Genomic DNA, 21849 nt, shown 5'->3' with positions numbered 1-21849 from the left:
GTCTTGATTCTTTGCAACCCCATGGACTGTAGCCCGCCAGGCTTCTCTGTCCACGGGATTCTCTAGGCAAGAATACAGGAGTGGGTTGCCACTTCCTTTGCCAAGGGAGCTTCCCAACCCAGGGATCGAACCAGAGTCTCTTGAATCTCCTGCATAGGCAGGCAAATTCTTTACCACTGAGCCACCTGGGATGCCAGATTCCACATATAAGTGCTGTTATATGGTATTTATCTTTTTCTGATTTACTTCATTTAGTATAATAACCTTCAGTTCCATCCATGTTGTTACAAATGGCATTACTTCATTCTTTTTATGGCTGAGTAATATTCCATTGTATATATATGCCACATCTTCTTTATGCATTCATCTGTCAATGGATATTTCCGTTGTTTCCATGTCTTGGCTATTATGAATAGTGCTTCTATGAACACAGGGATGCATATATCTTTTTGAATTATAGTTTTGTCCAGATATATGCCCAGGAGTGGGATTGCTGGATCATATGGTAGTTCTATTTTTATAAAGTTTTATTATTGACCAGATTTAAGGTAGCTTGCCAGGAAACAGAAAAATCCCAGCAAGATAAAGTAAACTATAAATAGCAAGAAGAAGAAAGAAAAAATCAGGCAGAGACATGAAAGAGAGGCAGGACCTCCAGGGGCGATCCTGGTGGCTGGGATCAAGGACCCCAGGACAGCGACTCACCCCGGTCCAGGAGGAGCAGGCTGTCCTCACAGCAGATGGGGCCTGGGGGTGGGGAGGGCCAGCGAGAGGCCTGAGGGATGCCCGCCCTGCGGTTTGCAGGCTGCCCTGTGCTGTTAACAGCCAGCGGCAGGATACCCGTGGGCCTGAGGGCAGCAGTTCTACTGTCTGTCACCTGCGCTGGGGGCTCCTGCCCAGTCCTGAGTTTTAGGGCGGGTCTCCCTACAAGCCCATCAGCCCATGGACCACAGCAGGCTGCAGAGGAGCAAAGGGCAAGCCCAGGCCTTGGGGGGATCAGAATGAACAGGCGTGCCCCCCCCTCCCCCCGTTTAGGGCAGAGATCAGACTCATTTCAAGTGACCTTCCCTGAGTGCCCTTCTCCGTGGAGCCGCTGTTGAACATCACACAGCAATGTGTCCCCGTGGCCATCGCTGACCCGAAGCACTAGAGCAGTTCCACACATCGCCACTAGGGGGCGAGGTGGGCCCCTCTGTCCTCAGTCCCCAGTCTGGGGGCTGTGCCCGCAGGGTCCCTTGTAGGTTGCACGCCCAGCTCCTGGAGAGGCTCTGGTAGGGCCGGGCTGCGCATGCCTACCCCTTACTTGGGGCTCCAGTTCCTGCCCCGATAGGCCCTCGGTGCTTCCAGAGGCTTCTGGGGAGAGGCCTGTGCCCTGTGCATGCCGTCCCCCATACACCTCGATTCTTGCTGGTGGCTGGCTGCCTCCTGAGCATTGTCTTCCTCACAGCCTGGCCCATCGGTGACCCCGCCGGTCTTGCACCCGTGTTTGAAATGACTAGAGCAGTTTCTGTTCTGGTGTAGGGTGCCTCCCAGCCCTGGGCATCCATCTCCCAGAAAAGCCATGTCCCTGGAAGATGGGGGCCTCGGTAGAAGGCACGAAGAGGGGCAGGAAGTGAATGGAAGGTGGGCCCGAAGCTCAGGAAAGAGGCTGGACCGAGAATCCACCCTGAGGGATGCCAGCCTGGGAGTCAGGTCAGGGAAAGCGGCTGGTTCCTGTATTTTCTCTCCCCTACGCCACCCCCGCCAACTCAGATCTGCAGCTCAGGGGCTTTGTCAAAAGTAAGCACTGGACCACTCTCTCCCACATTGATACATAAATTATCTGCCACCCTAAAGTGCCCCCTCTCTTTTTTAACTTGATTATTTCAAGTGGAAAAGTCTCAGATTGAATTCTAGATTCCATCTCCCATTTGAATGGATCCAGGGCCCCTCCCACTGGACACCAGCTCCTCCCCTCACCTAGGGCCCACCTTGATGCCTCCACCCTGGTCTTGGCTAATTCATCTGTGAGATCCCGCTGACATCTGTGCATCAGAGCCCAGGGATGCTGAACTTGACCTCCAAACGAGGGAACCCAGCTGGCCCCATATGTTACACATTGAGCTGATATTTAGAGACTGTGGGTCAAAGAGGCATTTGCTTGCAACCTCCTGGGCTGTGATGTGTCCTGTCCAGCACTGTGGGTGTTCAGCTGTGTGGCAAGGCCCTGGGGTGAAGGGTGTGAGCAGTTGGATGAGTTAGCAGGGCTCCCCCAGGAGAACACAAGGATAGGCAGGCACACGCTAACAAAGTTCTTTCTATGCCTGTCAACCTTTTGAAATGAACATAGGACACACAGACATGGGCCCCCAGCTACAGCTAGTCTGAGTGTCAGTTACACTTGCTGTGTAACAAACATTCCACAATTTCAGTTCAGTTCAGTTGCTCAGTCATGTCCTGCAACCCCATGAACCGCAGCATGCCAGGCCTCCCTGTCTATCACCAACTGCCGTAGTTTACCCAAACTCATGTCCATTGAGTTGGTGATGCCATCCAACCATCTCATCCTCTGTTGTCCCCTTCTCCTCCTGCCCTCAATCTTTCCCAGCATTAGGGACTTTTCAAATGAGTCAGCTCTTCGCATTAGATGGCCAAAGTATTGGAGTTTTAGCTTCAACATCAGTCCTTCCAATGAACACCTAGGACTGATCTCCTTTAGGATGAACTGGCTGGATCTCCTTGCAGTCCAACGGACTCTCAAGAGTCTTCTCCAACACCACACTTCAAAAGCATCAATTCTTCAGTGCTCGGCTTTCAGAGGCTTAAAATTACCCTCTTATTTTGCTCACAGTTTGGTGGGTCAGGAGTTTGGGAAGGGCTCAGCGTATGATTTCTCACCTGCATGCTGTCAGAAGGTGGCTAGGCTGCACTCATCCAAAAGCCCAGCAGGACACGACATCCCAGGTAGATGCTGCCCGTCTTAGAGTTCAGCTGGGGCCATAGGCGGCAGTGCCTCCCTGTGGCCTAGCCATAGCTGGACTTCCTCACATGTGGTGGCTCCAGGCCTCAGCCTCCATGTACCAGCAGACAAGGCAGACAGGAGTGGTGGAAGCACACACAAGTCAGACCAGATCCGAGGCTCAGAAGAGGGACTCAGGACAGTAAGAATTCTTTAACTCCCAATGTCATGGTCTCCTCTTTGCTTGTTCAACAGGTTGAGGCTCTTCACACACACCCGCACCACCACCACCTTCCCTAGGTGTGACCTTGGGCACTTTCCTCCCTCTGCTTCAATCCACTCATCCAAAAGTGTGATCTGAAAAAGCCTGGGGCCTGGGATGCTGCACCTGAACCACAGCATACAAATAAACTATAAGGAACTAAAAATAACTGCACCCATGCTTCAGTTCAGTTCAGTTCAGTCGCTCAGTCGTGTCCGACTCTTTGCGATCCCATGAATCACAGCACGCCAGGCCTCCCTGTCTATCACCAACTCCCGGAGTCTACCCAAACCCATGCCCATCCAATCGGTGATGCCATCCAGCCATCTCATCCTCTGTCGACCCCTTCTCCTCCTGCCCCCAATCCCTCCCAGCATCAGGGTCTTTTCCAATGAGTTAACTCTTCGCATCAGATGGCCAAAGTATTGGAGTTTTAGCTTCAGCATCAGTCCTTCCAATGAACACCTAGGACTGATCTCCTTTAGGATGGACTGGTTGGATCTCTTTGCAGTCCAAGGGACTCTCAAGAGTCTTCTCCAACACCGTAGTTCAAAAGCATCAATTTTTCGGTGCTCAGCTTTCTTCACAGTCCAACTCTCATGCTTAGTTGGGGTTAAATTATGAACAGTAAGATACAAAAAGGCCACAAACCAACTGCCATTTCTCAGGCAGCAAAAGCAGTGTCCTGCCCACGATCCCTGCATATAGCATCACCTTGGGGGTGGGCAGACCACCTAAGCCATCCCTCCAGCCCCACCCACCAATCCACCCCCACCGTCACCCTATCTAGGGGAGCAGCAAGGGCACTGATCATTGGTTCTTACTCCCTGGTGCCACAGCGCGAGTCCTAACAAAGCCTTGCCTGAATTTCTCATCTGGCCTCTTATCAATGTCTGATGATTAAAGAGTCCGAGGACCTAGATCGGTATCAAGCCCACCTGGAATTGGGCTCCTCCCAGTCTGCGCCTTTCTTGTTCACGCTACACAGAAGCCAAGAGAGGGGGCTCTTTCATCATCACCCTGAGGATCCCAAACTTCCTCCCACGGTGTGTGACGCTCCCCATCCCGCTCCCTGTGTGTCCCAGTGCCCACCCTCTTATTATCCGCGCCACCCTCGAGCCTCCACCCTCCCTGGTTGGAGCCGGAGCCTTCTCTTACTCAGTGCAAAGAGCCCCACCCCGCCTGGTTGCCCCGCCCCGCCCCGCCCCGCTTCGCCCCGCCCCCCAAAGCTAATCCTTGTCGTCTCACTCTTTGGCGTTACGTGGATCATCCATCACTGTCTCATCTAGTTTATTAGCATACGTTTTACTGCGGGTCTCCTCCCCTCCCTCACTGGTTGGGATGTAAGTCGATGTGCGCTGGGTTGGGTCCCATTCACTGCTGCATGCGACCGGCCTTCAGTGTTTGGTTTACTTACAGAATAAAAGATGAATCATCCGTTCTAAGTGCTGGGTTCCGGGGCATCAAAGGGAGGCGAGGTGTTCATTGGCTCAACAATCTCCTGTTGAGGAATAGAGTGTCGACCACCGTCCTAGGTGCTGGGGACTCAGCAGGGCACACGCGTCCAGCTGCTTCATTCCCAGTGTAGTGATACCTGGGATCCTGGAGGCTGTCATTTTAAATGGGATGATCGGGGAAGGGGGTACTGAGATGGTGACATCTTAGCAGATGTGAAGGAGGAGGGGAAGAAGTTATGCAACGATAGGGAAGTGTTGCCGGAGGAGGAGAAAACCTCAAGTGCAAAGGCCCTGCGGCAGGAGTGTGGCCCCCCTGGCTGACACCCTGAGTGGCCCCGGGCCGAGTACTCCTCCGGCCTTCCCAGGACCCCTGCTCCCACTCAGACAGGCCTGGCAGCCACACTCTCTGGTCCGCCATTAACACAGGTGGCCACACAGCCCTTCTGATCGATTCAGTCCAATTAGAGGAGTAATTCTGTGGTCTCGGGGCCAATTTACATTTCTGTGATTGTAAAACTGCCAACTGCTCAGCCCCTAATGAGGAAAGTCCTAGAGCCAATTAGGTGGAAATGAATCCGTTGCGTCCATTAGGTTTAATAAAGGTCAGGACAGAATCAAACGGGGAGCGCCTGCTCAGGAAAGCTCTGCAGCCGCAGAAATTGGAAATCGTTTGTGTCTCTATTTTAAAATGTTCCCAGTCACTGCCTCCCCCACGGTGTTACAGGCAAACCTTGAGGCACTGAGGGTAACTGCTGCGCCTTCAACTCCAACCCTTTGAGGGGCTGCATTAGCGCTACACCATCGGGGGCCGGGGGTGGTTTACCTGTTCTCCAGGAGTGGACCCAGAGCAGGGAAGTGGCCTGGTTACTGGTGGAGGGAGACACCGAGGCGGGGGTGGTGGGGGGCTGGTCCTTGATCTTTCTCAGTGAGGGCGGTGAACAGACTGTGAAGGCCCATTGCAGTTCTGCTTCAGGAAGGGCTTATTCTAGTCACGAGTGGGTCTATCTGCCTGCTAGGTGAGGATGAATGCACGCAGGGGAGGGAAAGTCTCGACCCACTGAATGTCCTGGGAGAAAACCCTGGACGACATGGGGTCTTCAAAAGGGCCCTTGAGACTTGCGTTTGGAGGCAATCTCTGCCTGTTAGGCACCTGGGCCACCTCTGAACCTCGGTTCCCACATTCGTCCCCCAGGGGCTCACAGGATGTGACTCCTGGGGCCGTCTGGGGATTAAATGAAATGTAACCGGCCTGGGATAGTGCTCATTGTTTGCGCAAGCATTTCTGCAATAGTATTTTCTTCCCTGTATAAGAGTGACTTTCATTAGAAAAACGCAAGGTCAGCTAATGGGAACAAAATTAAGTCATCCAGGATTCTGCCTCTGCCTTTGCTGGAGTGGACATCTTCCCAGAGGTCCCTTGTATGTGTCTAAACGGTCTCCCCATCTGCACAGGTACACGTACACATGATGTGCACATGCTTGCTTGTTTTCTTTGTGTATATTTCTTGAAAGCCCGAGGCCATGGGTGTCCTTTGTTCACCTGCTGTAGCAGTTACTTGATAGTGGGGCTCTGTGACCGGGTAGCCCCTACACACGCAGCCCTGAAATCGTGTTCTCTTGTCTGGATCTTTCTTCAGCTCTCAGTATCTCCTCGGGATAAAATTTGTAGAAGTAGAATTGCTAGGTCACCTGAAACACATGTTTTTATGGTCTTTGATACCATTTGCCAAATCCTCCTCTATGCGTGTGTGTATACATGTCTATGTGTGGTGTATGGGGGTCTATGCCTGTGTTTTGTGGGGTGTGTGTGGTGTATGGTGTGAGGCATGTGTCTGTATATCTACATGTCTGTGACGTGTAGGGCTGAGTGGTGTGTGTCTATGTATGTGGGTTGTGTGTGTGGCATGTGTGTGTGTGATTTGTGGTGTGTAGGTGGTGTGAGCATGTGTGTGAGCACTCAGTCCCATCTGACTCTTTGCCACCCCATGGACCACAGCACACGAGGCTCTTCTGTCCATGGAATTTTCCAGGCAAGAACACTGGATTTGGCTACCATTTCCTTCACCGGAGGTGGTATGTGTGTGTTCTCAAATGGTACATGATGAGATAGTTTCCTGGGCATGTAACACACACGTGTGTGTGTGCTAAGTCACTTCAGTCATGGCCGACTCTTTGTGACTCTGTGGACCATAGTAAGTCCATAAGTTCCTGAGGCTCCTCTGTCCACCTGATTCTCCAGGCAAGGATGCTAGAGCCTCGATTAAATATTTGTTGTTGTTCAGTCACTAAGTCATGTCCGACTCTGTGACCCAATAGACTGCAGCACGCCAGGCTTCCCTGCCCTTCACTATCTCCTGGAGTTTGCTCAAATTCATGTCCACTGAGGTGGTGATGCTGTCTCACTGTCTCATCCTCTGCTGCCCTCTTCCCTCATTAAATATAATTGTCCTTTTTTCACATATGAAAGACACACAGGAAATGTTTTGTTGGTTAACTTGCATTCCTTCAACTACTAATGAGCTTAAACATTTTTGGACATTTGTTGACCATAAGTTTTTCTTTCTTTGCTAATATTTCCTTGTGGCATCTTGTGGTAGATTTTAAGAGCACTTTATACAGTAGGGATATTGACGCTTTATTGTGTGAGACAAATGCTTTCCTTGTTCTTAATTTTATGATGTTGACTTTTTATATAGATAATTTTTAAATGTAAATATCTACCTTTTTTAATGACATGAATTTGCTCTCCTTCTTAGAAAGGCCTATTTAAGGACTATTTAACCACATCTCCTTCTGACACTTTATAGTTCCTTTTTTACATTAAAAGCTTTAATCCATTTGGAATATGTTCATTATATCAGTAAGGTTGTGATCTGCTTTTATATCATTTTTAAATGGTAGACTAACTCTTTTCATGTTATCCATTAAATAGTCCACCCCTTCCCACTAATGGGAAAGGTGCTCTTTATATATTCTAAGTGCTTCTAGAAGTGTTTATATCTATTTTAAACTTTCTATTCTTAGCCTGCTGCTTTATAAAATATGCTAATGTCTAGCAGTTGAATGCATCAACATTATTTTTATTTATTTTATTATTATTTTTGGTTGCGCTGGGTCTTCGTAGCTGCATGCGGGCTTTCTCTAGCTGCAGAGAGCAGGGGCTACTCTCTTGTTGTGGAGCACAGGCTTTACGGTGTCTGGGCTTTGGTAGTTGTAGCACGTGGGTTCAACAGTTGTGGCTTGCAGGCTATAGATTGCAGGCACAGTAGTTGTGGCACGTGAGCTAAGTTGTTCTGAGGCATGTGGGATCTTTCCAGACCAGGGATCGAACCCATGTTCCCTGCATTGTCAGGTGGATTCTTATCCACTGTTTGTGTGTTCAGTTGCCAAGTCATGTCTGACTCTGAGACCCCCCATGAACTGCAGCACACCAGGCCTCCCTATCCCTCACCATCTCCTGGAGTTTGTCCAAGTTCATGTCCGTTGAATCCATTGATGCCATCTAACCATCGCATCCTCTATCACCCTCTTCTCCTTCTGCCTTCAATCTTTCCCAACATCAGGGTTTTTTCCAGTGGGTCAGCTTATCCACTGTACCAGGGAAGTCCATGTAACCTCATTTTTATTTTAGAATCTTTCTGGCTGCTCTCTTGTTTTTCCTCTTTTGTATGAACTTTAGAAACATTTTATCAAACTCTGGTCCACCTGTACATCGGTTGAGTTTAGTATCACACAGGAATGGATGGGAAGATAGTCCTGGGACCTGAATCCCTTGTGTTCTGTGACTCTTTGCCTTGTATTCTTCTTGAGTCCTGGTTTAGATGATCAACCTGAGGCTTAGCTTACAGATCTAGAAAGTGCTTGGGTTCTTGTATGTGGCCTCACCTGATCTGGAAGTCCTGTTGGATACCTGGTGGGGCTGCTCATCAACCCTCCAGATCTCCTCAGACCTCAACCACTTTGCTATATCTTCCTCATCCTGCCTTGTGTTCTGGGTAATTTCCTCAGCTCCATATTCCAATGAATAAATTCTACCTTTAGCCATGTCCAGGTGACTATTTAAGCCACCTCTTTAGCTTTGGATTTTTATTTCAATTAATATGTTTTATGACATCTTCCATTAGTGCTTTTCGTATCTTGTTGTTCTTTTCTATAACTGCCTGTTTTTGGTTTTGGGTTTTTTTTTGTTTGTTTTACTTTATTTTTATTAGTTGGAGGCTAATTACTTTACAATATTGTAGTGGTTTTTGTCATACATTGACATGAATCAGCCATGGATTTACATGTGTTCCCTATCCTGATCCCCTCTCCCGCCTCCCTCCCCATCCCATCCCTCTGGGTCTTCCCAGTGCACCAGCCCTGAGCACTTGTCTCATGCATCCAACCTGGGCTGGTGATCTGTTTCACCCTTGATAGTATACTTGTTTCAGTGCTATTCTCTCAGAACATCCCACCATTGCCTTCTTCCACAGAGTCAAAAAGTTTGTTCTGTACATCTGTGTCTCTTTTTCTGTTTTGCATATAGGGTTATCGTTACCATCTTTTAAAATTCCATATATATGCATTAGTATACTGTATTGGTGCTTATCTTTCTGGCTTACTTCACTCTGTATAATGGGCTCCAGTTTCATCCATCTCATTAGAACTGATTCAAAGGAATTCTTTTTAATGGCTGAGTAATATTCCATTGTGTATATGTACCATAGCTTCCTTATCCATTCATCGGCTGATGGGCATCTAGGTTGCTTCCTTGTCTTGGTAATTATAAACAGTGCTGTGATGAACACTGGGGTGCACGTGTCTCTTTTAGATCTGGTTTCCTTTGTGTGTATGCCCAGGAGTGGGATTGCTGGGTCATATGGCAGTTCTATTTCCAGTTTTTTAAGGAATCTCCACACTGTTCTCCATAGTGGCTGTACTAGTTTGCATTCCCACCAACAGTGTAAGAGGGTTCCTTTTTCTCCACACCCTCTCCAGTATTTATTGCTTGTAGACTTTTGGATAGCAGCCATCCTGACTGGCTTGTAATGGTACCTCGTTGTGGTTTTGATTTGCATTTCTCTGATAATGAGTGATGTTGAGCATCTTTTCATGTGTTTGTTAGCCATCTGTATGTCTTCTTTGGAGAAGTGTCTGTTTAGTTCTTTGGCCCATTTTTTGATTGGGTCATTTATTTTTCTGGAATTGAGCTGCAGGAGTTGCTTGTGTATTTTTGAGATTAGTCCTTTGTCTGTTGCTTCATTTGCTATTATTTTCTCCCATTCTGAAGGCTGTCTTTTCACCTTGCTTATAGTTTCTTTTGTTGTGCAAAAGCTTTTAAGTTTAATTAGGTCCCATTTGCTTATTTTTGCTTTTATTTCCAATATTCTGGGAGGTGGATCATAGAGGATCCTGCTGTGATTTATGTTGGAGAGTGTTTTGCCTATTCTCCTCTAGGAGTTTTATAGTTTCTGGTCTTATGTTAAGATCTTTAATCCATTTTGTGTATGGTGTTAGAAAGTGTTCTAGTTTCATTCTTTTACAAGTGGTTGACCAGTTTTCCCAGCACCACTTGTTAAAGAGGTTGTCATTTTTCCATTGTATATCCTTGCCTCCTTTGTCAAAGATAAGTTGTCCATAGGTTTGTGGATTTATCTCTGGGCTTTCTATTCTGTTCCATTGATCTATATTTCTGTCTTTGTGCCAGTACCATACTGTCTTGATGACTGTGGCTTTGTGGTAGAGCCTGAAGTTAGGCAGGTTGATTCCTCCAGTTCCATTCTTCTTTCTCAAGATTGCTTTGGCTATTCAAGGTTTTTTGTATTTCCATACAAATTGTGAAATTATTTGTTCTAGTTTTGTGAAAAATACCATTGGTAGCTTGATAGGGATTGCATTGAATCTATAGATTGCTTTGGGTAGTGTAGTCATTTTCACAATATTGATTCTTCCAATCCATGAACACAGTATATTTCTCCATCTATTTGTGTCCTCTTTGATTTCTTTCATCAGTGTTTTATAGTTTTCTATATATAAGTCTTTCATTTCTTTAGGTAGATATACTCCTAAGTATTTTATTCTTTTTGTTGCAATGGTGAATGGTATTGTTTCCTTAATTTCTCTTTCTGTTTTCTCATTGTTAGTGAATAGGAATGCAAGGGATTTCTGTGTGTTAATTTTATATCCTGCAACATAACTGTATTCATTGATTAGCTTTAGTAATTTTCTGGTAGAGTCTTTAGGGTTTTCTATGTAGAGGATCATGTCTTCTGCAAACAGTGAGAGTTTTACTTCTTCTTTTCCTATCTGGATTCCTTTTATTTCTTTTTCTGCTCTGATTGCTGTGGCCAACACTTCCAAAACTATGCTAAATAGTAGTGTGAGAGTGGGCACCCTTTTCTTGTTCCTGACTTTAAGGGAAATGCTTTCAATTTTTCACCATTGAGGATAATGTTTGCTGTGGGTTCGTCATATATAGCTTTTATCATGTTGAGGTATGTTCCTTCTATGCCTGCTTTCTGGAGAGTTTTTATCATAAATGGATGTTGAATTTTGTCAAAGGCTTTTTTCTGCATCTATTGAGATAATCATATGGTTTTTATCTTTCAATTTGTTAATGTGGTGTATTACATTGATATGTGGATATTAAAGAATCCTTGCATTCCTGGGATAAAGCCCACTTGGTCATGATGTATGATCTTTTTAATATGTTGTTGGATTCTGTTTGCTAGAATTTTGTTAAGAATTTTTGCATCTATGTTCATCAGTGATATTGGCCTGTAGTTTTCTTTTTCGTGGCATCTTTGTCTGGTTTTGGTATTAGGGTGATGGTGGCCTCATAGAATAAGTTTGGAAGTTTGCCTTCTTCTGCAATTTTCTGGAAGAGTTTGAGTTAGATAGGTGTTAGCTCTTCTCTAAATTTTTGGTAGAATTCAGCTGTGAAGCCATCTGGTCCTGGGCTTTTGTTTGCTGGAAGATTTCTGATTACAGTTTCGATTTCCTTGCTTGTGATGGGTCTGTTAAAATCTTCTATTTATTCCCGGTTCAGTTTTGGAAAGTTATACTTTTCTAAGAATTTGTCCATATCTTCCAAGTTGTCCATTTTATTAGCATATAGCTGTTGGTAGTAGTCTCTTATGATCCTTTGTATTTCAGTGTTGTCTGTTGTGATCTCTCCATTTTCATTTCTAATTTTGTTGATGTGGTTCTTCTCCCTTTGTATAACTGCCTGTTTTTGATTCCTAATCTCTTGTTCTTTATTGATGAATGCTTTCCCCTCATTCCTTCATCTCTGAAAATCTTAGTAGTCCACTTAAGATCTTTTTAGTCACTCTTTTTTCTCTCTTTCCTTTGGTTTAAATTTACCCATCTTTGGATTTGTTGGTGACTCTCTTAGAGTTGGATTTCCTTGTGTGCCTTGAAATTTTTTGACAGCTCATCTTTCATGGGAGTTGTATTTTCACATCACACTCGCTCATTCTTGGAAGTTTCAGGTTATCTTGTCCAAGCACTCCCCAGATCAGAATTTAGTGGCTTAGGTTTTCTTTTTTCTTTTTATTGAACTCTAGTTTTCACCCTGAGATCTCCTGTTTCATTTCTTATTCAGAGAACCAGCCTGATTCCAGGTGTTGTGTACACCTTTGCTTCCTCTCTCAGTTGATTGTTTATGGCTGAAAACCAGGGAGCTATCAGAGCTGATTTGAGCTTCTACTCATAATCAGGGAGTCTAGTCTCAGCCCTGGTTTCCTGCAAGGATCTTGGCTACTCATTCAGCCCCTGTCTCCTCATAAGGCTTAGATGACTGTGCCTTAGAGCTCCAGCCTCACTACACCATCACGTTTTTGCTTTTTCTGAGCTAAGGGGAATTCATCTTGTTTTCTAATATGTACTTTTAATTTTAAAAATCATTTTGCCTATCATTCCTATATGTTTGGGGGGGGGCAGGTAGGAAAGATTTCCATATTCATGATACTAACTTTCTGTTGTTTAGTCGCTAAGTCATGTTTGACTCTTTTGCAACCCCTTGGTCAAGGACCCCTGCCAGGCTCCTCTGTCCACGGGATTTCCCAGGGAAGAATACTAGAGTGGGTTGCCATTTCTTTCTCCAGATGATCTTCCCAACCCAGGTATCAAACCTGTGTCTCCTGCATTACAGGCAGATTCTTTACTACCAAGCCACCTGGGAAGACCCATATTAACTAAATATCTCCTTTGTCATTTCTTCCAACTACAGTGGGCTTGGGAATCATGACCTAAAAAGTACAGCCTCACTTATGTTTGAGGAGAGAAAACTCAAGAAGATGTGGTCCCACCTTCAATTAGTGTTCAAGAGACAGAGCTACCGAAATAGATGATTATGCCAAGCGCTCGGAGTACTAATGAGAGGGGGTAGGGGAGGGGTGAGAAGACTCAGCATTTAGCACATCTTTTCTCAAACTCCAGCAAGCCTCTGAACTCCCCAAAGGGCTTGTTAAAACACTTGCAGAGTTTCTCCTTTTTAAAATAATTTTATTTATTTATTGACTGTGTTGATCTTCGTTGCTGCACTGGACTTTTTCTAGTTTCAGCAAGCAGGGACTCCTCTCTAGTATGCAGGCTTCTCATTGTGGTGGCTTCTCTTGTTGCAGAGCACAGGCTTTAGGACTTGTGGGTTTTCAGTAGTTGCAGCACATGGGCTCAGTAGTTGTGGCTCACAGGCTGTAGAGCACAGGCTCAATAGTTGTAGTGCATGGACTTAGTTGCTCCAAGGCTTATGGGATCTTCCCAGATCAGGGATCAAACCCGTGTCCCTGCATTGGCAGGTGAATTCTTTCCCACTGTGCCACCAGGGAAGCCCCACTCGCAGAGCTTCTGATTCAGCAGGTCTTAAGACCAACCTGAGAATCTGCATTTCTAAGGAGTGCGGGGTGATGCTGATGCTTGTGGTTCAAGGACCACACTTTTTTTTTTTTTTTTTTTTTTTTTTTGGCTGCCTTCCCCAACCAGGGATTGAACCTGGGCCCTGGCAGTGAGAATGCTAAGTCCTAACCACTGGACCACCAGGGAACTCCTCCAGGATCACACTTTGAAAACCACTTGTTTAGAAGGAAGGAAACTAGTTTTTTCTTTTCTTTTGTTTGAGATATTCAAAGTGTTCAGTGAAACAAGTGGGAGGAATTTGGAATGAAAACTCAGCTCAAAAGTTTATGTGCGTCTGGCATAAGAACAGAACACTAAAACAGCTGTTTTTTATAGCATATTTGTGTGTGTATATATATGGCCTGAGATAGTCCAGGAAGAGATGTTTTCTGTCAAAAATTTACGAATTGAGCCCAACTGAGTCCAGGGAGCTACGACTTGCTTTTCCAAAGCTAAATCCAGTCAAATTCTGCCCCTGGAGATGAATCGGTCCTGCAGCGTGAGGAGTTTGTGTGACAAGAGGGAGGCATTTCCTTGGCTGCACTCTAGGAATTATTTCCTGAAATAATTGGGCCTGGGCAGAGTGTGCATGGAGGCGGGGCAGCGGGCAGTTGAACAGATTGTAAATCATTTTAAAAAATTAGGTTCAGATGTGAAATCTCTAAAAAAAATCATGCACACGTTTTTTTCCAGAGTGGATCTGAAGCCCAGTTTTTTTTGTTAAAGGGAGGAATTCTGTACCGCCAAAAGGAAGACAATGGCTGGTACCTTTTGGGTGTGTACCAGGTGAGACAGTGTGAGGCAGGATATCTAGGTTCCTTTCAGCCTCAGCCTATGTTATAGCCAAACTTTTCCCTAGAGGTCTGGGCTAGGAACACTGAACTTGCTTTGCCTCTCAATTTGTTCTTAATGCACCTTTGCACAGTGCCTAGAGTCATGTTGATTTAAGAACGAATACAGATGAATGCATGAATAAATATATGGATGGATGGATGAGTGGGTGAGTGGATGGGTAGACAGATGGATGGATGGTTGGACGGATGGCTAGATGGATGCATAGATGAGTGGATGGTGGCTAGGCGTTCAATAAGTGGTGGATGGGTGGATGAATGGGTTTATTAATGAGTAAATGGGTGGATGGATGGACAGTTTGATTGGTTTTGGATCCATGGATTTTACAAAGGCAAAAAGAGAGAGAGAGAGAGAGAGAGAAGCTAATGTGAGTAGATGTTGGCCATAGCTTGCTAGGCAAAGTCCCATCCGCAGTATTTTCATGGTGAAAATCAACTCTTATCATGCTTAGTGGATTCCAACATCCAGAAGGAAACATACACAGTTCATCATATGTAAACCTTGGAGTCAAGAATAAACTAAATTAGGGCCAAGTTTTCCTCACCATGTATAAGCGCAGGCTACTCTGAGGAAGACAAGCTGAGAAACCCAGGAAGACGCTCCTCATAGCTGGCCCGGACAAAGTCAGCTTTAACCTCGGAACAGCAGTCAGTAAAGCTTCAGTTTCCGCCCCTCGGGCTCTCTCCGGCCCTGCCAATGTGTTCCCTGCTCTTAGGTCCAAAAGGAAAGCATTTCCCCCACAGACTGTGGAGCCGCTTCCCAGAGTGATGACGAGGGCGCATGGCTCTCAGGAGGGAGATGGCCAGTGAAGGCCCGGGACGCATCGGAGGGAAGCCAGGAGCCCGTGCTACAGGCCTGGGGACCCACCGACATCTGCCAGGAGCCTCGCTCTGCCAGAGAACATGCCGCTCAGGGCCGCAGGGTGGCACGGTGACAAGACGCCAGGCGGGCTCCCACACCCCACCTCTGGCTTCCCCACCCTGCCTGTCACCCTGCTGCGGCGCCTCTTGTGTGGATCCAAGCAATCAACAAGGCCACGTGGACAAGCCCTCCCGGGAGAAGCCTGGAAACGCCGGCCCCGCCCCTGCTCCGGCAGAGCTGCCACCTCCGAACAGACGCGCGGCGGTGGGCCGCCAGGGGCTTCTCATTTGATCCTCCAGCCTTCACTCAGCGAGTGCCCCTTCTTTTCAACCTGGCCGAGCACGACTGAAGCGACTTAGCAGCAGCAGCAGCAGCAGAGCACTCGGGCCGGATGGTCCCGCTCCCTTTTGTTTCTCTCCCGTCTCTTTCCTCCTCTCCCCGTAAACTCCCCCCTCCTTATCCCCTCCCCATTCTCTCTTCTTTCCCCCTCCCCTCTCCCGTCTCCTCTATGCCCCCTCCCCCATCTCCTCTATCCTCCCCCCTTCCTTTCCTCCCTCTCCTTCTCTGCAGGCTGCAGGGCCGCATAGCCCCGCCTCCCTTCCCCGGAGCCTGGCACCGCCCAGCCCTGTTGGGTGTGGTCTCCCCCACCACCGCCCCTTGGCTCCCGGGATGGGACGCTGGGGCGAGGCGGCTGCGTGCTCCCCTGCTTCAGTCTGAACCCTGAGTCCTCCAACGCCACCCTCCACACTCGCTCTCCCTCTCCATCCACAGACACCGGGAGGGCGCGGAGTCGCAGGGAGGTGCCCTTCGGTCCGAGTGGCTGCTTGAAGCAGCGCGCCCTACCCCAGTTAAGTTCAGTTCAGTCGCTCAGTCGCTCTTTGCGACCCCATGAACAGCAGCACGCCAGGCCTCCCTGTCTATCACCAACTCCTGGAGTCCACTCAAACCCATGTCCATTGAGTCGGTGATGCCATCCAGCCATCTCATCCTCTGTCGTCCCCTTCTCCTCCTGCCCTCAATCTTTCCCAGCATCAGGGTCTTTTCCAATGAGTCAGCTCTTCGCATCAGGTGGCCAAAGTATTGGAGTTTCAGCTTCAACATCAGTCCTTCCAATGAACACCCAGGACTGATCTCCTTTAGGATGGACTGGTTGGATCTCCTGGCAGTCCAAGGGACTCTCAAGAGTCTTCTCCAGCACCACACTTCAAAAGCATCATTTCTTCGGTGCTCAGCTTTCTTTATAGTCCAATTCTCACATCCATACATGACTACAGGAAAAACCATAGCCTTGACTAGACGGACCTTTGTTGGCAAAGTAATGTCTCTGCTTTTTAATATGCTGTCTAGGTTGGTCATAACTTTCCTTCCAAGGAGTGTCTTTTAATTTCATGGCTGAATCACCATGTGCAGTGATTTTGGAGCCCAGAAAAATAAAGTCAGCCACTGTTGCCACTGTTTCCCCATCTATTTCCCATGAAGTGATAGGACCAGATGCCATGATCTTAGTTTTCTGAATGTTGAGCTTTAAGCCAACTTTTTCACTCTCCTCTTTCACTTTCATCAAGAGGTTCTTTAGTTCTTCTTCACTTTCTGCCATAAGGGTGGTGTCATCTGCATAGCTGAGGTTATTGATATTTCTCCCAGCAATCTTGATTCCAGCCTGTGCTTCCTCCAACCTAGCGTTTCTCATGATGTACTCTGCATATAAGTTAAATAAGCAGGGTGACAATATACAGCCTTGACGTACTCCTTTTCCTATTTGGAACCAATCTGTTCTTCCATGTCCAGTTCTAACTGTTGCTTGCTGACCTGCATATAGGTTTCTCAAGAGGCAGGTCAGGTGGTCTGGTATGCCCATCTCTTTCAGAATTTTTCACAGTTTATTGTGATCCACACAGTCAAAGGCTTTGGCATAGTCAATAAAGCAGAAATAGATGTTTTTCTGGAACTCTCCTGCTTTTTTGATGGTCCAGTGGATGTTGGCAATTTGACCTCTGATTCCTCTGCCTTATCTAAAACCAGCTTGAACATTTGGAAGTTCACTGTTCACGTATTGCTGAAGCCTAGCTTGGAGAATTTTGAGCATTACTTTACTAGCGTGTAAGATGAGTACAATTGTGCGGTAGTTTGAGCATTCTTTGGCATTACCTTTCTTTGGGATTGGAATGAAAACTGACCTTTTCCAGTCCTGTGGCCACTGCTGAGTTTTCCAAATTTTCTAGCATATTGAGTGCAGCACTTTCACAGCATCATCTTTCAGGATTTGAAATAGCTCAACTGGAATTCCATCACCTCCACTAACTTTGTCCATAATGATGCTTCCTAAGGCCCACTTGACTTAATATTCCAGGATATCTGGCTCTAGGTGAGTGATCACACCATTGTGATTATCTGGGTCATGAAGATCTTTTTTGTACAGTTCTTCTGTGTATTCTTGCCACCTCTTCTTAACATCTTCTGCTTCTGTTAGGGCCATACCATTTCTGTGCTTTATTGAGCCCATCTTTGCATGAAATGTTCCCTTGGTATCTCTAATTTTCTTGAAGAGATCTCTAGTCTTTCCCATTCTGTTGTTTTCCTCTATTTCTTTGCATCGATCACTGAGGAAGGCTTTCTTACCTCTTGCTATTCTTTGGAACTCTACATTCAAATGGGAATATCTTTCCTTTTCTCCTTTGCTTTTCACTTTCCTTCTTTTCACAGCTATTTGTAAGGCCTCCTCAGACAGCCATTTTGCCATTTTGCATTTCTTTTTCTTGGGGATTGTTTTGATTCCTGTTTCCTATACAATGTCATGAACCTCCATCCATAGTTCATCAGGCACTCTGTCTATCAGATATAGTCCCTTAAATCTATTTCTCACTTCCACTGTAGAGTCATAAGGGATTTGATTTAGGTCATACCTGAATGGTCTAGTGGTTTTCTCCACTTTCTTCAATTTCAATCTGTATTTGGCAATAAGTAGTTCATGATATGAGCCACAGTCAACTCCTGGTCTTGCTTTTACTGACTGTATAGAGCTTCTCCATCTTTGGCTGCAAAGAATATAATCAATCTGATTTTGGCATCGACCATCGGGTGATATCCATGTGTAGAGCCTTCTCTTGTGTTGTTGGAAGAGGGTGTTTGCTATGACCAATGCGTTCTCTTGGCAGAACTCAATTAGCCTCTGCCCTGCTTCGTTCTGTACTCCAAGGCCAAATTTGCCGGTTACTCCAGGTGTTTCTTGACTTCCTACTTTTGCATCCCAGTCCCTGATAATGAAAAGGACATCTTTTTTGGGTGTTAGTTCTAGAAGGTCTTGCAGGTCTTCATAGAACCGTTCAACTTCAGCTTCTTCAGCGTTTCTGGTTGGGGCATAGACTTGGATTACTATGATATTGAATGGTTTGCCTTGGAAATGAACAGAGATCATTCTGTCACTTTTGAGATTGTATCCAAGTATTGCATTTTGGACTCTTTTGTTGACTATGATGGCTACTCCATTTCTTCTAAGGGATTCCTGCCCACAGTAGTAGATAAAATGGTCATCTGAGTTAAATTCACCCATTCCAGTCCACCTTAGTTCACTGATTCCTAGAATGTCGATGTTCACTCTTGCCATCTCCTATTTGACCACTTCCAATTTGCCTTGATTCATGGACCTAACATTCCAGGTTCCTATGCAATATTGCTCTTTATAGCTTCGAACCCTTTTTCTATCACCAGTCCTATTCACACCTGGGTGTTGTTTTTGCTTTGGCTGCATCCCTTCATTCTTTCTGGAGTTATTTCTCCACTGATCTCCAGTAGCATATTGGGCACCTACTGACCTGGGGAGTTCATCTTTCAGTGTCCTATCTTTTCACCTTTTCATACTGCTCATTGGGTTCTCAAGGCAAGAATACTGAAGTGGTTTGCCATTCCCTTCTCCAGTGGACCACGTTCTGTCGCACCCCCAAAAAACCCCAACCTTCTGCACACAGACAGCAACCAGATGTGCACTCTTGTCCGGATCCAGTGAGATCCGGTTGCTGATTAAAGTGATCAGTCAATCCTGATACCGAAACGGGTCGTTCTCATCATCCTCGGGTCTCAGGCCTCAGAGACTAAACGGCCAGCTGGGGCCATCGGGGTGAACTGGGCCGTGTCACCCTCTGCATGACCCCTCAGAGACCCCAGAGGACCTGAGCTCCCTGGGAAACGGGGGAGGATGTCTCTGGTGGATGAACTTGTGAAACAGCATCACCAGGAGGGTAGGGCCACACTCAGAAAACCCTTTGCACCTGGAGTCAGAGCAGAGTCCTGGGGTGGACTGTGGCTCAGATGCCAGCCAGAAGTCATCTCCAGGCACATAATTTCATAATTGGTGCAGACTGTAGGAGGGTGATACAGCTGCAGCTTGGGATGCGAAGCACTGTTTGTGTCACCGAAAGCCTCCCAGTGTCACCTGCAGATCATTTGAGAAAGACGAGGGTCCTGAGCAGGTCACTGGTGAAACTGATGACTTCTGTCCAAGTGGCTGGGGAGGTGCCACTGTGTCTGGGGTCTGCACCTCCACGAGCCAGCGTTTCTGTATAGTTTCCTCCAAGTGGGCTTCAAACAGACTGGACCAGAGAGAGGTCATGAGGATGCTGGGACCAGCAGAAAGCTCTCCGAGGCCCTCACGTGGAAGTCGGCAGCTTCTGAACTCTCAAAGCAGGACATTCCAAGTTTGCCCAGCAGCTAAAATCCTCCTCCAATGCAGTCATAGGATAATAATAGGAATGGGCCTGCAAGGAGTGAGGTGTACTCTGCTCTGCAAGATGAAATCTGAGAGGGAACTGGGGTCTAAGACCCCTTGTCACCTGCTGTCCCAGCCCCCAGGTGGCTGCCATCCCTGGCCGGCTGTTTCATTATTCACTTACGGAGAGGCCAGCGGCTCTGGAGATGATGGCCACTGACAGGAGGGGTTTACTCCCAGCTCCCAGGAGGAGGGGCCACGGGGAGGTCAGGAGGCAGAGGGTGTGGTACACTGGGGTCAGAGCCTTTACTGGGGGTCCCCAAGGAAGGCTGGGAGTGGCAGGGGAGCCCAACAGTGGCTGGTGGCATCACTCCAGGGCTCTGGGGCCTGGGACTGGCATCACCCTGGGCATGAGAGCCCACAGAGGGGGTTGGAGTGGAGCTTGGGCTGGTTGGTTTGCACATGATGGGGCGCTCAGGTGAACGGTTTACAGCCCCCTGGAATTGGGAACCTGGGAGCAGTCCCTCCAAGTTGGCGAGGCCCCAGATGTCAAAGCATCAGAGTAAAGAGAAGGGACAAAGAATCGATACATGTATATGTATAAATGGATCCATGTGCTATACACTGGAAACTAACACAGCGCTGGAGATAAACTATACTCCAATGAAAATAAAAATTTAAAGTAAAAAGACAGTTAATGCACAGGCCTGCCCTCCTCTCCCCTCTTCAGCCCTGACCTTCTGCAGAGCTCCCCTCTGGCCTCTCTTGAGTCCATGCAGCCACACCAGCCATCTCCGAGTGAGCCAGCTGTTACAGGTCATGGACGTGCATTTGGGCATAGGCGTCAACGCCCTCTTTTCCAATGCCCTTTGGAGTAATCTTTTTGAATAATACTGAAGGAGGTGGTGTCCCCAGGACCTCTGAAAGTACAAGAAGCATGGACAGACATTTGGGGAGGCACTCACGGCTCAGACTGTGCCTGTGTTCCCAGGCTGGTGTTTTATGGCCAGCATCTGTTTGGACAGTCATTGACCACCTGTGGGGAGATTGGATGCATAAAAAAGAGCTCAGCCATTACAGTGGCACCTCCCTCCAGGTCTCCCAAAGGCACTTCAGTTCTGCTCAGGGAGGGCCAGCTGGGCCTGACTGTCCACACTGCTGACCAGCTCCCAGATCACTCCCAAGAGTGAGGAGCTGCAGTATCCTCGGCCTCTCTCCAGCTTCCACTCTGGGACCCCTGAGGCCTTGGGGATCAACCCTGAGTCAGAGGGGAGCAGGCGTCTGGACCTTGCCTCCTCCTCCATCCTGGGAGGCAACCGGGGCTGGCTGCGTCTGTGAAAATCAGCTGAGCCTGTTGGCTGGGCCACCAGCTCTGAAGGACCTGAGACTTGCTGGGTCTCTGCTCTGGGCCTGACGTGTCAGCACAGACCTGCCTTCTGTCCCAGTGGCCGGGACACCGGACCCTCGGACTCCACTGCTGCCGGGAGAGAGCAGAGGCCCCGGCAGGCTCCCAGGCGACCCTCCTGAGTGTCCCTGCCACGGTGCGGGGGTAGCTCCACAGAACACTGCATGTCCACATGGCGAGCTATCCCGGCAGTAACTATGAGTCGGGCGTGTGAACAGGTCTCACTGCAGGGCTGAACCTGCAGGCCTTGTCACTTCATCGCCTCTCTGGGGGGGTTCCCAGTTGGAAACCCTGGTTGCAACAGCAGGGACGCCTGTGTTCAGCTTTATCCAAACAGAATCGCGGGGCTTGCTCCCTCCACCTCCCAGGAGGCCCCAGAGACAGCACGGCCTTCTTCCTGAGTGCAGACTCCAGTTCCCAGGGAGTCAACCATCTGATCATCAGTTCTGATGTGGTCACCGGGGGTGAAGCCCAGACCACAGGACTTTTAGCTCC

General features: G+C 47.6%; 1 protein-coding gene and 1 non-coding gene across 2 annotated transcripts in view; one reads left to right on the top strand and one right to left on the bottom strand.

Moving 5' to 3' along the window:
- Positions 1-21849, top strand: part of GALNT9 (polypeptide N-acetylgalactosaminyltransferase 9) — a 118370-nt gene that overhangs the window by 79676 nt on the left and 16845 nt on the right. The gene's annotated exons all lie outside the window — the stretch shown is intronic.
- Positions 13610-13681, bottom strand: TRNAE-CUC (transfer RNA glutamic acid (anticodon CUC)). The gene has a single exon. It is a non-coding gene; the product is annotated as a tRNA-Glu (tRNA).

Source organism: Muntiacus reevesi, chromosome 13 (genome assembly GCF_963930625.1).
Source record: "Muntiacus reevesi chromosome 13, mMunRee1.1, whole genome shotgun sequence".
NCBI lineage: Eukaryota > Metazoa > Chordata > Mammalia > Artiodactyla > Cervidae > Muntiacus > Muntiacus reevesi.
This window is presented reverse-complemented; position numbering and strand designations above follow the sequence as displayed.